We start from the raw sequence: 15,974 nt of genomic DNA, 5'->3' as shown, positions 1-15,974 counted from the left end.
TCACCATTGAGCACATTTCTGCTTTTGACATGAAGAAAAAGACCACTGGTGCAGGGAACCAGTGCAGTATCGAGGCTCCTTAAAGGACCACTACAGCCTCCAGAGATATGACCTAAAGTCTCTGGGCACTGACCAACTGTTTTATGTCAAAATGTTTATTTTATTATTTAATACTGGCATTTTAGAGGTGGTTTGACAACAACTAGGGCCACTGTTGTACCAACAGAGCACCATTTTCTCAGCCAAACTCATAACAAAGAGACCACGTTTGCATTATCAAAACCGTCAGTGGCTGCCTTAGAGCGCTAGGAGAAATTGATATTGTAGAAGTGTTAATTCTGTAGTTATGTGGCACAGAGTGACACTTTGAAATGATAGAAAATGTAACGAATGCTGGATCAGGGGATTGTCGAGGAACACCCAGTTCCGTATCTGCCTTCTAATTTCTATATTTCCCAATGTTAAGAAGTGGTCGGTGTCTTCTATGAATGAGACATCTTCCACCGGAAGTAACTGCTACTATATACACTTAGTGATGACATCATGACTCTACAGCATTTGTATCTAGTGCATGACATAACCATACGGTCACTGTAACTCTGAACCATCCCTACATCTTTTGTGGCAAAAATATTTTAATTAAACACATATTAAATAAAATAGATAAAGGCTCAATACTCCCACTTTAGTGCATCATGAAGGAGTAACAGCACCATAAGGCATTAGGGAATTGTCAACAAATAATAGGTTGTGGTAAAGTGAAAAAATAAAAAAATCGGAGATATTTGAATTTTCTAGCTCACCATAAATCACAGTTTAGTGAAAGAACTAAACGTCAGTGTCAGAAACTATATCAAATCTCATATCTGAAAACACTGGTTGGTATGACCACGAGGGTCAGTCTATTGTACAAACATGGGGGCATTAAGTGCGACTACAGACAAACACACCCCCATACCAAACGGTGGTAAATTGAATCAAAATGGAAAAACAAAATTGAAAAAATAATGAAGTTGTTACTATGGTAAGGTTGAATAAATTTTACAAAAAACTATTTTGACCCGAATTTGGTTCTCAATTCAATATATTTTGGTGTTAAAATGAATAAACCCATCAAAATCTGGGCTAAAAATACTTAATAAATTTACACACATACACAACATGCAGGTCACAGATATCAAGACATGAAAATCAGACATATAGTTTGAGGACAAATAAACTGTAAAATCCTCTAAGACCCGCCACTCGGCAGCCAATAAGCCACTTTTGGACTTGTGTTATACGAATTTTAAATATGCGTTCATTTTTTTTTTTTTTAAAGGATCAATAAATTTGCTATGTTTGATAACTTGAGCAAAGGTGGTGGCAATACTTGATAAGACTGACAAAATAACTCCCAATACTGGCAATCAGCTGCTGTTCTGGTTTCCGAGCAGACAATGTGACCAGTTTATCCGTCCCCGATTTAAAAAGGAATAAAACGAGCAATATGGAATTGTAAGCTAATAAAATACAGACCTTCGTCGACCGATATCTGCACTACTTGCAGATTAACTACAAGGTCACCAACACCTAGAAATATGGGCTAGCAAAGCATCATGGGAGATGTAGTGCACAAACAGTTGGAGGGATATTTTCCTGTGTGAAACAGTTACACACTAGTAATGAAGACATTTAGGGCAGTGATTGCGCATTTATTAATATTTAATAATTAATCATCAATGACGATGGCTGACTACATTTTGGTAATGTCCGTATTTGCTGTTTGAATCAAGAGTCCATCTGTACAGGCCAAGTTTAACTCCCTTTCCATGGCTTTAAGGAAAATTTTAAAAAATTAAACAGGACCCAGGGAAATACACAGAGCACAGCTTTTCTACCGGAAAGAGTCCTGATGACCTACCGCGTCACCAGACGAGAAGAATAAAGTTTTGCAGGAAAGTGTTTGGAACTAGTTGGGGGAGAAACAATCACTGTGGCAGGCTGGTAGACCGCAGAGGTTCTGTGACTGCAGGCATGTATATTTACTCAGATAGAACAAAGGCAGCTTAATCTATACATAGCACACAACAATAAGCGTGGAGAAAGGCACTGCCAGACCCGGCGCAGGCAATTTTTCTAATGCTGCTAATTTCAGTTCCAGCACAATTAAAGTCCGCGCTGATAATGTTCAGAAACAATCACCAGCTAACAAATCACTTTTCTCCTCTTGTAAATGCAATGTCGTTAAGCTAATTTCTTCGTTCACGGCTGCACGGCTCCTGGGTGTCTGATAATATTAACCCTTGGCTTCCTGATCACGTGATCCACTAGCTTGATCTAAGGAGAGCCTAGAAGCAGAGACTTAGATGACAGTCCCCCAATGGATTCATTGTTCCTTCCATGTGTTCAATCCACGCGCCTCCATGACCCAAGGTCACCTCGGGGCAACCTCTGTCAATGGCCACTGCCACACCGGAACAGGAGAGTCCCTCATTACAGTGCAGAGGAAACATTCGTGGGAACGTGTACAAATCTAAAAACTTCATATTGTAAAAATAAAATACGTTTAATAATTTATAAACTGTGCCACTAAAATTGTAGTGATTTGTATAGACAGACAAGGAAATAATCATCTGCCGGGAGGCTTTGCATTCTCTTTGACAAAATTACCCTGGGCTTAATTTAAGAATTTCTCTATTTTTACCCTGGGACTTCCAGTTAATTTGGCCGTCTGTACACTCCCAACTTCAGTTTGCACCCTTAAGGGAAGATGCTGTCACATTTAGTGTGGGCACAGCAAGGAGTCAGGACCATCATTTAGACAGCACCTTTCTCAATCCTGACCCATACAGGCAGCAAAGCGAAGATCTCGACATAAACCATGAGTCTCCATATGCAAATCACAAGGCACCTAATGCACATTATCAACTTAAAGAAGTCATGGCACAACGGCTGACTTAACTGACAACTGGCTGATAGCGGAAACTTAAACAGTGCATTAGAATAAAGAGAGAGCGAGAGTGTATTTATATATATATATATATATATATAGAAAGTATATGTTCGTTGTGTGGATTCTCAGAGGCCTGGCTTTGGCTGAGGATGCCTGGAGGTTGAACAGATATACATCATCGGTCTCTCCATGGCACCCTGAAACTGTGCTTGTCATTTGCACACTCTATGTAATTGTGGAGTACTTAAAGTGGGTGCACACACCGTGACCTAAATCATTTTCTAGCTTTTCTCCAGTGGGACACTGGTTTGGTAAGAGATGGTTTTGGTCAGTCCCATATCAAGACATTGCCATATTCACATCATAATGCAGAGGTCTTGATCACAGTAATTTATGTTGTTGCTCTGGTTTGCCCTGTAGCTGTATACGAGTTTAAATAAATAGACATAATATATGTATCGAAATAAAAGTTTGAATGCTGTAATTAGGACATTAGACTCTTCATAGCTTGTGGTTGAAACCTGGTGTTGTAGGGGGTTAAGTAGCAATTTATGAGGCAATATTTTCTCACCCATTTCAAATTCCTGACCAGCAAACAGCATGAAAAAAAACCCGCCCTAGGAGGTTAATGTAGGAGCCCCGACTTGGGAACAAAGGACCTTTTGAGAGAACTTTAAATTCAGTCTTGATAACAATCTGAGATCAAACGGCTAGCGTTTGGGCCCCGGATCAATGCAATGAATTTAGTCTTCTGGCAGAGGCAAAAAAAAAATGAATAAAAGAAAAATGGTGATATGTGACCCAAATTTTATCCCATCTCCCGTCCACCGCTTTGTGGGTTGTTGTCGTTAATGTCTCAAGCTATTGGGCCTTTATAGTACTGTGATCAAACTTACAGTGAGTACTGTGCAATCTGAGCTATAATATGGGTAGCCACAATGTCATTATTAGAATGATCATATTTACTACTGTGTGTGTGCAAAGGTACAAAGGGCTCTATACTAGGTAACAGTAGGTTCCAATAAAACCAGTCTTTAAAATATTTATCATCCAGATTCATTCGATATCGGTTCAAAATCCCCAGTGTGAGCAGTTCAGTTTTGTTGCAGGACAATATGGCATTTATCTTTTCTGTCATCTCTAAAATAAAAATAATAATACAATACTGGATTGGGATTATACGATGTGCTTTGGATATGGTAAGTGAGTAAATGGATGGACTAGGCCAGATTTCCACAAATTCAGGCTCCAAGCATGTGCAAACAGACCAATGAGTAATGTGTACAAAAAGGACAGGTGTCGGGAGGCTACCCTTTATTCTGGTCTTTCTATGACGGATCTGCAGACTGCATTGTGCAAACTATACTACAGGCTTGGCATTCAAAATTGTCTAGAAATATCTGGGGTGTAACAGCCTTCAGAACTCAATGGATTGAGCCAACTCATAGCTCTTACAGACCATCAGGTCAGCTCCTAAAGCCTACAAATATTTGCCAAACATTTAGGTAAAAGCTATGTTTTCATAAAGGGTGTATGAAGAGACTGGAGATAAATGTGGACAAATATTATCTTATGGACAAGACCTCTTTATTCGCTAAACAAGAGGGTCTTTGGTTCATTCTTGGCACAAGCAGCAGTTCTAAACCAAGATATGATGTTGGCAACAATCCTTGGATCCTACAGGCAACAAAAAAGACAAATCACAGGTTTAAGGAAAAAATAAAATAAAACAAATACGATTGATACACAGTACTCATTTACTCTACAGGATGCTGATTAGTGCTAAACATTCCGCACCCACGGACGGCTGCAATGCTCACAACAAGCGCCGCTGCAGCTGTTTGGGGTGAATTGAGAAGCCAAGGCCAGGAGGTATGGGGAGGGGGGGCTAGCAAGAGGGGGGGTGTCTGAGAGTCACTTTGTGGGATAGCAGGGAGACAGCACACGTATCACCTCTCCCAGGCATCCACAGACAGACTGATCTGTCTTTTCTTCATTAAGCAAATATGCTGAAATGGAAATGAAAACATAATAGCGATTTGATTTGCAGGGAGATATTTTGCATATTGGTTTGTCGCTGATAGTGGAATTTCATCAGCTCTGTTTTTTTCATGCTTTTAAAAAAAAATAAAAAAATAAAAATCTGAATTACTTGGCTGGTCACTGTAATGTGTGTGAGGAGGGGGGTGTTAAAATCTCCTTGCAGCACAGCTCAAATCATTAAACTGGATATACTCAAACCATTATTATATTATAATAGACACCCCCCTCCTGGTATGCAGAGCTTGACGGCATAATGAGGAAGGATAAAAAAAATATAGCAACCAAAAACAATTAACCCCTTGAACTGCTTCAGTTTTTAGTTATTTTTACATTGAAAGGGGATTCAAAAATTATAGTTTCCACACTTAGAAATGTAAGCTCTTTAAGACAGAAATCAGCTCCTCATCCTTGGTATGCCTTGAGATTCAAATTATGGTATACTGGTGATACAAGAATAGGAGTCTTTGATGCAGGGAAACGTCTTGACCGAGGCAAGTAGAAACGCCGGGATGCCCGAATAATAGAATTCTTATTGAAGTAAAGGTGCAAATTCATGTGGCAGGACAGTAGTCAAAGTGCACATTTAGCTTGGTCAAGCATTCCTTTCTAGCCATCACAGGATGGACAAAAGGTGTGTTGTCCAACAAGGTTAGTTTTGCAAAATGGCACAGGATTGGAACTAATGTTATACTTAATAATTTAATAATCTAATGAACAGATTATTAAGTACACTAATAGGAACAATTACACCACTATCCAATGACAAGGTATATCAGTGTATACGAAGTCTATTAATGGACTCTGGTGGCTAGGTCCAACTTAGCTTCAAAGAGATGTTTACCACCACTGCCGAATGACTTATATTAAATGTCTGGGTTCGCTCTTTTTGGGAGTGAGGTTGTTGACGGTTAGGGCTGTGTTAAATACACACTGTGTAGGAAATATCTGGGTCACTACTGACCAGATATGACCAGCCCAAAACCCCTTTAAAAATAAAGTTTAATGGCATAGGAGCTTTAATCTGTAACTGATCTGATGCCTTTGTGTGGTCCCTGGAAGTAAATCTGTAGATCTCTGTGAGACTGCTAATTATGTAGGACATAACTTTTGTGCTGTACAATCAGATAAATTTGAACTTTAGCTCTGAACAGATTTATTAGCATCAGCAGCAGATAGCCATTTTGTACAAACATTTAAAGGAATCACATACGTTCTGCAGAAGTGGATCTCAAACGAGTACAATAGCCGAAGTCCAGTTCTGTTCTAAAGGGGATATTTACCAACGCCAGGATCATCTCCAGGCTTGGTTTTATCAGAATCCCCACTGGAACAGAGATTAATCAATACATATGTGACCTGTGGAAGCATGAAACACAAAGAGGAAAACATTAAAAAAATATATATTTAATTTGTTAACGGATACCTAAACCAGCATTTGTGTCTAAGTGCTGCAAGGTATTTGAACTGAATCAGTCTTTCGGGCTCCTTAAAAGATCTAAAAGACATTCATTAACTCTCACAGCATCCCAGGACCAAGCGCTACTAGACAGGTGATGGTAATCCTTAAGTATGTGGAACTGAAATAGGTTCGAGGAATAATACACATCAGTGGTGTTTCAATCAAAGGAACAATTGAAGCACCATAACCATTGCAGCTCATTGTAATTATTATGGCGCCGCGTCATTGGGTAATGCAAAACATCTCTCTGAGTAACTCAAGGGCTGGCTCCTCCAATGCCACTTGGATAATGTGGACGTAAGTGGACGCAATGTAAACACTGCCTTTTCTCTGCAAGGATAGTCTATAGATACCAGGACAATTACATTAAGCTGATGTGGTTCTGATGACTACAGTGTCCCTTTAAACATAAACATGTGACTATGTACTGAGCTATCTCATTAGGCTAAATATGCTGCTTCCTTAATGTACTTCAACAGGTTTTTAAATAAGGCTAACGAAACTCAATAGCTGGTGATACAGAACACAATAAGGGAGGAACAAAACGCATAAAAGATTAACAGGTATCAATATGGTGGAGTATGGTGGCCTTTTAACTTATAGCCAATTACAGCTCCGACACAGAGGCAGAGCTTGGCTTATTAGAATGGCAGGTTTGATGGCTCCTGTAGCAGGGGGCCTGACTCTCTCCCAGTCTACACAGAGTTCGTTTTGGGAAGGGGAAAGAAGAGATACTGGTAAAAGGGGCAGCCACGGTTCAAAGGACAAAAGGATTCCAAGCCGCGATTGTCTCAGCGCTTCACCCAAATTAAAAGTCACATTAACTTCTTTCAACACTGAAATAATAAACCGTTTCTGAAAATGCTTCTCATTTACTCAGAAAATTGAAAAAAAAAGTTGGTGTTTTTTAAAAAAAAAAAAAAAAAAAAAAGAGAAAGAATTCCATGCTGCCAAGAGAAAGACCCTGGAGTATCAGAGCCCAGGCATGCAGACAAGAGCAGGGCGATAAGAAAGAACGATAACAGATAGAAAATAGTAACACATTCGGACTTTCCCACCGGCCTGGAGATCATGGGAGGATGGAACAGAGGGACTGATAGCAATAACCTCCACCATCCCCCTCCCACCACCTTGTGCTTACATCTATCTTCTCAAACCCATCTAGGCAGCTCCCCTACACCTTTCCCTCCAGTCTATTAACCCCCGAGGACGGCATGTGGTTTTTACTGAACCACTCATAGAATGTATGCGTATCCTAGACGAGCATGCCACTGCATTCATTGTATCGGCACAGGAAGCTGTAGCCCACCATGTAGCAAGCCCTATGTCTTACAGTTAGCCCCCTGTTCAAGCAGTTCTTACCTAGGGGCTCCATCAGAGGAGGTGTGTTTATGTAGGTACAACCTATTCCACAGTGCTATAACGGCAGCTCTCCGCTCATTTTTATGGATGGAGAGGAGAATGGGCTATTGGGAAGTAAGCTACAGCATAGTGTTGGCAATCCCAATGCTTCCCCCACGGCCCTTTGTAAATCTAAAGATCAAAAAAAAAAATTATGTGTATATATATCGTGGGCAGATTTTCCATCACTGCTACAGAATCTTGTGGAGAAGTGGGAACGGCAAAACGATATGGGTGCCGGCAGGACAGTCCATTCAGATCACTAAAATGCCCATAATCAGTTCATCCAGAAGGCCGCAAACATAGAAAGGAAATCTTTTATGTTTCTGCTTTTATCTCTAAAGAGCTGACATTCTGTAGCAAAGTGCAACACGATGTCTACATTAAAATAACCGAACAGACAGGATCATTAAAGACGCAAGTCTATTTGATGTGTTTTTGCTCATTAACAATTCTGGAGATAATAAGTGACAGCATAAATATTATAATAAAATACAGTTTTTTTCTTTTACATTACAGCTGTATATGATATAACTGAGTTAAATAGTAGTTATCTTGCATAAATATGTAATTAATTACAAAGTTTAACATATTCCAAGGCAATGCTCAATGAAAAAAGTAGACACATAAACTTTTTTTTTTAACAAAATTTAAAGGGACACTATAGTCACCAAAACAACTTTAGCTTTATGAAGCAGTTTTGGTGTACAGATCATGCCCCTGCAATCTCACTGCTCAATTCTCTACCATTTCGGTGTTAAATCGCTTTGTTTATTCAACCTTAGCCACACCTGCCTGCATGTGACATACACAGCGTTTTAAACACTTCCTGTAAAGAGTAATCTAATATTAAAAATACAGTTTAATTTAGAATTTCTGATCTCCTGCTCTGGTATTAGCCTCCTAGACCCTGCAGAAGCCTCCTGTGTGTGAGTCAAGTTCAATTTACAGAGCAGGAGATAAGACATTTTAAAATAAGTTGCTTTTGATTGACATTAAACCATTTTGTTTTCATGCAGGCTGTGTCAGCCACAGCCAGGGGAGATGTGGTTAGGGCTGTATAGACAGAAACAAAAGTGATTTAACTTCTAAAAGGCAGCTAATCGAGCAGTAAGTTTGCAGGGGCATGATCTATACCCCAACACTGCTTCATTAAACTAAAGTTTTTTGGTGACTATAGTGTCCCTTTAACAAGACCTATAAATACAGATCCTCTGACTTTTTTTTGTATATTTAGGTCTGTATATAACAAGGTTTAATGAGCTCAATAAAGATAAAGAGATCCTTTTTAAACAAACATGTAATGATGACTTCCAATTATTGTATGCTACTAAAAGAAGAGACTGTGTTTACAGTATTCACTCCTGCAATGACAGTACAGCCTGCAGTCAGTTTCTGCCTATGGCTTTACAGGACACACTGCTCTGCCTGGTTCAATCACTTCTACCACAAGCCAAGATGTGAGACGTTGAGAGATCTGGCACTCCAGCTTAAATAGGCACTTTTATTAGAACTACAGTGTCCAGCAGCAACGTTTCGATCCTTTTTTGAGCTTGAAAAAGACCTTAGGGTCTAAACGTTGCCGCCATGCTGAATGGTCGCATGAGAGAACAGCTCCAGCAATATTTAGACTTTTCATCCTACTAAAGCTAATCTTGTACCCACCTAGTGACTTGAAACTGTGGTCCTATACACAAGGGAGTACTGGCTCAGAGGCGAGGCTTACACAATGTTTTAAAGTCCCTTGGAGGGGCATTCTTCTTTTACCCAGATGAGGCCAACTCGGGTGGTGAGTGGAGTGGCCGTTACCTCGCTATCCTGCCTGAATGTACAAAGCTGGACTCTGAGTCTCCTACAAAATATCGGGGGCCGTGAACCGGGCAGGCTACTCCAGGGAGGATGTGGATTTTCCATCCCCACAAGATACAAGCATACCAGAGCTGCGGCAAGGGAGGATGAAGCAGACCTAGCGTAAATTAGGACTAGCCGGGGTCTGGTACACAGAAAACAGCAAGCCGGCAAACAGAACAGATAAGGATGAAGAGATAACGTAGTCAGAAAACAAAGCCAAGGTCAAGTACGAAAGAACACAAATGTACCAACAAGCGCTAAAGGGAACTGAAACAGAAACCACGATAGGGCAAGGAGCCAAGGGAAAAAGGTGAGTTTAAATAGCTAAACAACTATTTTGATTGGTCCCTGTCATCTCCACGCCCCCAATAGGTAAGTGTATGGGGAGTGTGGCATGACAGGGACCAATGGGAGGCCTTTTCCAATTTAGGCTCCCACTGTCCCTTTAAGAGCGCGCCCGAGACCCGCGGCGTGCTCTTAGAGTCAGGCGGGCCCGCCTTCCTGTTCCTGCCTTCGGATGAGCCAGAGGAACAGAGGACCCCGGCCGGCCCCTGGAAAGGGTAAGTACCGCTACAGTACCCTCCCCCCCCCCCCGAGGACACGCCCTCCGGGCGGGGAGGGCCAGGCCTGGCAGGAAAACGAGAATGGAAAGAACGCACAAGTCGAGGTGCGTGAACAGCGTCAGCGGAAATCCAACTGCGTTCCTCGGGCCCATAGCCCTTCCAATGCACCAGGTACTGAAGTCGACCTCTAAGGAAACGAGAGTCAAGAACAGCAGAAACTTCAAACTCCTCATGACCCTCCACAGAGACAGGAGGGGGAGGAGGAGTATGCCGGATATAGCGGTTGCGTACCAAAGGCTTCAACAACGAGGTATGAAAGACATTAGGAATACGCAGATTCTTAGGAAGACCTAAAGCATACGAAACAGGATTAACCTTATGCTAAATACGATAAGGACCAATAAAGCGGGAGCCAATTTCATAGAAGGCACCCGGAGGCGAATATTCCGCGTGGAAAGCAAAACCCTGTCCCCCACGCCATAAGAAGGAGCCGCCCTGCGACGCTTGACAGCCTGCACCTTCTGGCGAGCAGCGGAATCCACCAAAGAACGCTGAACCTGCTCCCAAGTATTACGTAAACCAGCCAAATGCTCATCCAGAACTGGCATGCCCTGTGAGGAGAAAGCAGCCGGAAGAACAACGGGATGCTGGCCATAGACAACGTAAAAAGGACTCTTGCCGGAAGAATCATGAATAGCGTTATTCCGAGCAAATTCAGCCCAAGGAAGAAGGTCAGACCAATTGTTCTGATGGTGGGATACGAAACAACGAAGCAACTCCATTAGACTGGGGGTGGTAGGCGGAAGAAAATGTGAGAGTAATACCCATTTCCGAACAAAAGGCTTTCCAGAACCTGGAAATAAATTGGCTACCCCTATCGGACACAATAGATACGGGAATGCCATGCAACCTAAACACCTCTCTAGCAAATATAAGTGCCAGTTCCCTAGACGTGGGCAGCTTGCGAAGAGACACAAAATGGGCCATCTTGGAAAACCGATCTACTATCATTAGGATAACAGTGTTACCATTCGAAGGGGGTAGTTCAACAATAAAATCCATGGACAGGTTAGACCAAGGTCTCTCGGGAACGGGTAACAGATGCAACAGCCCACAAGGAACTCTACGAGAAGATTTCATGTCGGTGACATCCTTGCGCAAGGAATCCCACCAAAAATACAGAGAAAAAGCTGACACTATTTTGGAAATACCAGGATGTCCAGCAGTCTTAGTGTCATGATACAACGACAGTATATCCCGTCTCTCGGGAACATCAACAAATACTTTATCCGTAGGCCTCTCGCTAGGTGCCATGCTTTGTTTGCTTGTATGGTCTGCAAGAGGGACGAGGAAATAGACAAAATAGTAGTAGCTATTATCCTGTCTGGGGGAATGACAGGAGTAACATCAATCTCCTGTTTGTCAGCAGTTTCGAACTGTCTGGACAGAGCGTCTGCTTTAGTGTTGCGATCACCTGGCCTATAGGTGATAATATAATTGAAATGGGACAAAAACAGTGACCACCTAGCCTGACTAGAAGACAATCTTTTAGCCTCACTAAGGTAGGATAAGTTCTTGTGATCCGTAAATATGAGGATGGGATCCTTAGTTCCTTCTAACAAATGTCTCCATTCTTTAAGTGCTAAAATAATAGCAAGGAGTTCACGATTACCCACATCATAATTCTTTTCTGCTTTGGACATTTGTTTGGAAAAGAAGCCACAAGGATGCAATGGCTTTTCAGGCGACTCTCTTTGGGATAAGACAGAACCTACCCCGATATCGGAAGCATCAACTTCAAGAATATAGGGCAGTGAGGGGACAGGATGCTGTAAAATAGGTGCAGAGGCGAACATAGTTTTAAGAAATTCAAAAGCCTGAAGTGCCTCGGGAGACCAGACACGAGTATTGCCATCCTTTTTTGTCATACGGGTGATAGGCGCTACAATAGAGGAAAAACCTTTAATAAAGCGTCTATAGGGAACTGAAACAGAAACCACGATAGGGCAAGGAACCAAGGGAAAAAGGTGAGTTTAAAAAGCTAAACAACTATTTTGATTGGTCCCTGTCATCTCCACGCCCCCCAATAGGTAAGTGTATGGGGAGTGTGGCATGACAGGGACCAATGGGAGGCCTTTTCCAATTTAGGCTCCCACTGTCCCTTTAAGAGCGCACCCGAGACCCGCGGCGTGCTCTTAGAGTCAGGCGGGACACGTGACCGCTTCTCGCGGTCACTGCCCCCCTTCCTTTTCCTGCCTTCGAATGAGCCGCGCGCGGCTCGTGCAGCAGCAGGACCGCGCGCGGCTCGAACAGAGGACCCTCTGGCCGGCCCCTGGAAAGGGTAAGTACCGCTACAATAGCAAAGTACCATCTGTTTCTTTTTAACCCATTAGACATCCATGTCTACTATGAATATAAATAGGAACATAGTAATATTCTACATCGGGCCTGCCCACACACAGCCCGGAATCTGCAAGCTGCCATATCGCAGCAACAAGACGCCTAGGCTTTCATATGGGATACTCTGCCTGATGACCTCTCCATCACAGCAGAGCCCCGATCTACCCCAGATTGCATAGGCTGAAAAGGGAACCGAGACTCATGCACATACACACCTCTGCCCAGATGCATACATTCTGCTTGCTGATATTTGAGTTTCTTTAAGTTTATGTTCCAGTTTTAAGCCAACTCATATGTTGTACTACTTCTGATAGTAAGGGACCATTATCTCCCCACTAGGGGTCATGCTCTCCAACTAGGTAGTGCGGGGGCTTGGGGGTGTACTAATACTCTATGGAGGCTTATCAATTCAGCTCCCTAAGAATAATATGCTTGAACCTACATGTACCTTAAGCTGGCACATTTACGTTACTGTGATTGTTTGTGTTTTCTCAATCTCATTCGAGCTATAAATCTCCAAGGGCAGTTATAATACACCAGTCTAAAGACAGTGTTCGAGATCTAGCCCTGGAGAACTATTTCATGCTACGTTATTCTATAAAAATGTGCAGGTTTAATATGGTCTATTCCTCCATTATAAAAAAATATGCAGTGTAGTTGATGCCACACTAATGTTTAAAGGATCACTGTAGTGTCAGGAAAACAAAGTGGTTTTCCTGACACTATAGTGCCCTGAGGGTGCCTCCACCCTCAGGGTCTCCCTCCCGTGGCGCTGAAGGGGTTAAAATCCCTTCAGCTACCTACCTTTATCCAGCGCCGTTGACCTCTCCTCCCTCGCCGACGTCAGCTCCCTAGAGGAGCAGAATGCGCATGCACGGCAAGTGCCGCGCGCACATTCAAAGAGTCCATAGGAAAGCATTTCTCAATGCTTTCCTATGGACGCTCTGCGCGATGGATGCGAAATTCGCATCCAGCGTCGCAGATGCGCCTCTAGTGGCTGTCCGGAAGACAGCCACTAGAGGCTGGCTTAACCCCAAATGTAAACATAGCAGTTTCTCTGCATCTGAAGGGTTGAAACCTGAGGGACCTGGCACCCAGACCACTTCATTGAGCTGAAGTGCCTGGGTGACTATAGTGTCCCTTTAACATTGCCTATATATATATATATATATATATATATGTTTGCACCAGCTGTTGTGGCAGTGTAAACCTGCTTGTTAACCTATGCACAGCCAAAATAAAGAATAATAAAAAAGTGCCTATCTAAGCCTTGGAGTGCTGGTGTAGGGTTGGCAGATTGCTGTATTTTTGGGACACTTCTGAATTCTGCATTTTGTTGGTCAGGATTGAAAATCCTGTTCAGCAGAATATGTCATTAATCCCCTTCTGGAAGATCATTTAGCTGATCATGGTGATGATCCCATGACTATTTTACACAGTGAACAATTCCAAAACATGCCGGTCACTGCTTTCACAACTTCCTTAAAAAAATACAGAATTCATACATATCCTGCAAAAAAATAATTTGAAAAATAGTGACTGGGAAGCCTTACACCAAGCTCGATCGCAAATTACTACACAAAGCAAAATGTAACATTTTCACAGATCAGTTAGAAAGAAGAGGAGGGAGAAAAAAAAAAATCCTTAAATTCCTACATTGACGCTTACAGTCTGACCCTGAATAAACGGGAGGAGTGAACTCTTCAGAAAAGGAAGGAAAAAAAAAGAAAAGAAGACAACTTTCTGCCTCCCCGGCACTTGATAGAAAACAGATAAAGGCCCTTTCTCTAAAGAGACCTACAGTTCTTTTGTGGGCCAAGACCCTGAATTCATCTTCGAATTAAGCAGGGAGAGTGCAGATTCAGCAGACAGATGCTTTCCATCAAACCCATGGGAGCTTAAATAGGACTTTGCCGCTTGTAAAACAAGGGTCTGATGCTTATCAATCACTTTGCAATTAAGAATCTGGGGGAGAGGGTATTATCTCCCTTCTTAAACCTCTTTTCCCAATCGAAGAACTGAGAAAGGCTTTAAAAATGCTAGGATTCTGCTTAAAAGATGATTGAATGCAATCTCCTCCAACCAGCACTTCTATTTGTACTTGAATTTGACGAATACTCTCCCAGCAGCGATTAAAGCTAATCTATCATGAACTATTTGCCTTTTGTGTTCCCACCTCTTTAAAATGCATGGCATGGTCATGTATTTCAGCTGGATATTATTTATAAAAGTGTCCACATATTCTGCAGTGCAGTACAATAGATATTAAGGATTGTTCTATTTAAACAGTTCATTGATCTGGAATCGCTGTTAAGGTCCGATTCCTGCACAATTAACTACTGCTGAGCGATTTTTGGCTGGCTGTGTCCCATGGTTAATACACCGTATGAACACTAGTCAGATGATTTGCGCTGTCTCAACTCTTCCTTTCTGGCAAGAAAACTTATTTTTGTGGGAAATCATTTCTTTGTCGTTAAACTTTAAAAAGTGTACCCATTTAGCATTTGAATAAATGCAGGTGTCATTTCGTAAAAATAGAGAATATAAAACGGATGCTTTGCAGGTGTGTATCAATGAACATATATGCCGCAGGTTGGCAACCATGTTTTGTAATATAAGCCATAAAGTAATATAAGCAAAGTTGGAATATATATTTGTGGTTGACCACGCATGGAAATCCCAATTACGTGAACAAATCTCGGAGTATCAAACATTTAGAGAGCTATACATACACAGACAGGACTTCCCATCCTTTAGGTGGAACCTTACAACCATAGCAGGTCCACAGCAGTGGATAGTATTAGAGTTCCCTCTATGTATATATCACACACAGATTTATTAAACATAGGGTGAAATGTATGCACCATTTGCCATTATTACAGCAATCTTCACCAAAATCAGGTGAGGAATAGGCAGGAATGGCGGCCACAGACATGAGAAATTGTGGCATAAAGAATGATGATATTGTTATGGTTTATTAAAACCCTTCCTAATCCATTTATTGGATGCTAAAATGCATACAAAACAGGGCGGCTGCCTGTCTCGCCTCTCTCTCCATGCTGCAGTTCTCCTGGCAGCAGAAGGGTTAACTCCCTTCCCATTTGCACATGGGGGACAGACGATTTATGTAGCTATTCTATGATCCTGCAACTGCCAGGACAGCTAACTCGGTTAAAAACCTGTGTCCCTTCTGCTGCCTCAGTTATCAGCCAGGAGATCTGGTTACGGCCTCATAAAGTAGAGAGCCAGTTTAGTTATCTAAGAGACCACAACCGGGATGTAATCTGTCTGAGACACAGAGCCCGCTTGGCACAAGGGTGAG

At 42.0% G+C, this 15,974-nt stretch overlaps 1 protein-coding gene across 1 annotated transcript in view; it reads right to left on the bottom strand.

The window, feature by feature from the left end:
* Window positions 1-15,974, bottom strand: part of ZFPM1 (zinc finger protein, FOG family member 1) — a 96,908-nt gene that overhangs the window by 43,915 nt on the left and 37,019 nt on the right. The window lies entirely within an intron of this gene.

Source organism: Pelobates fuscus, chromosome 12, assembly GCF_036172605.1.
Source record: "Pelobates fuscus isolate aPelFus1 chromosome 12, aPelFus1.pri, whole genome shotgun sequence".
NCBI lineage: Eukaryota > Metazoa > Chordata > Amphibia > Anura > Pelobatidae > Pelobates > Pelobates fuscus.
The sequence above is the reverse complement of the archived record's forward strand: the minus strand, read 5'-3'. Positions and strand labels throughout refer to the sequence as shown.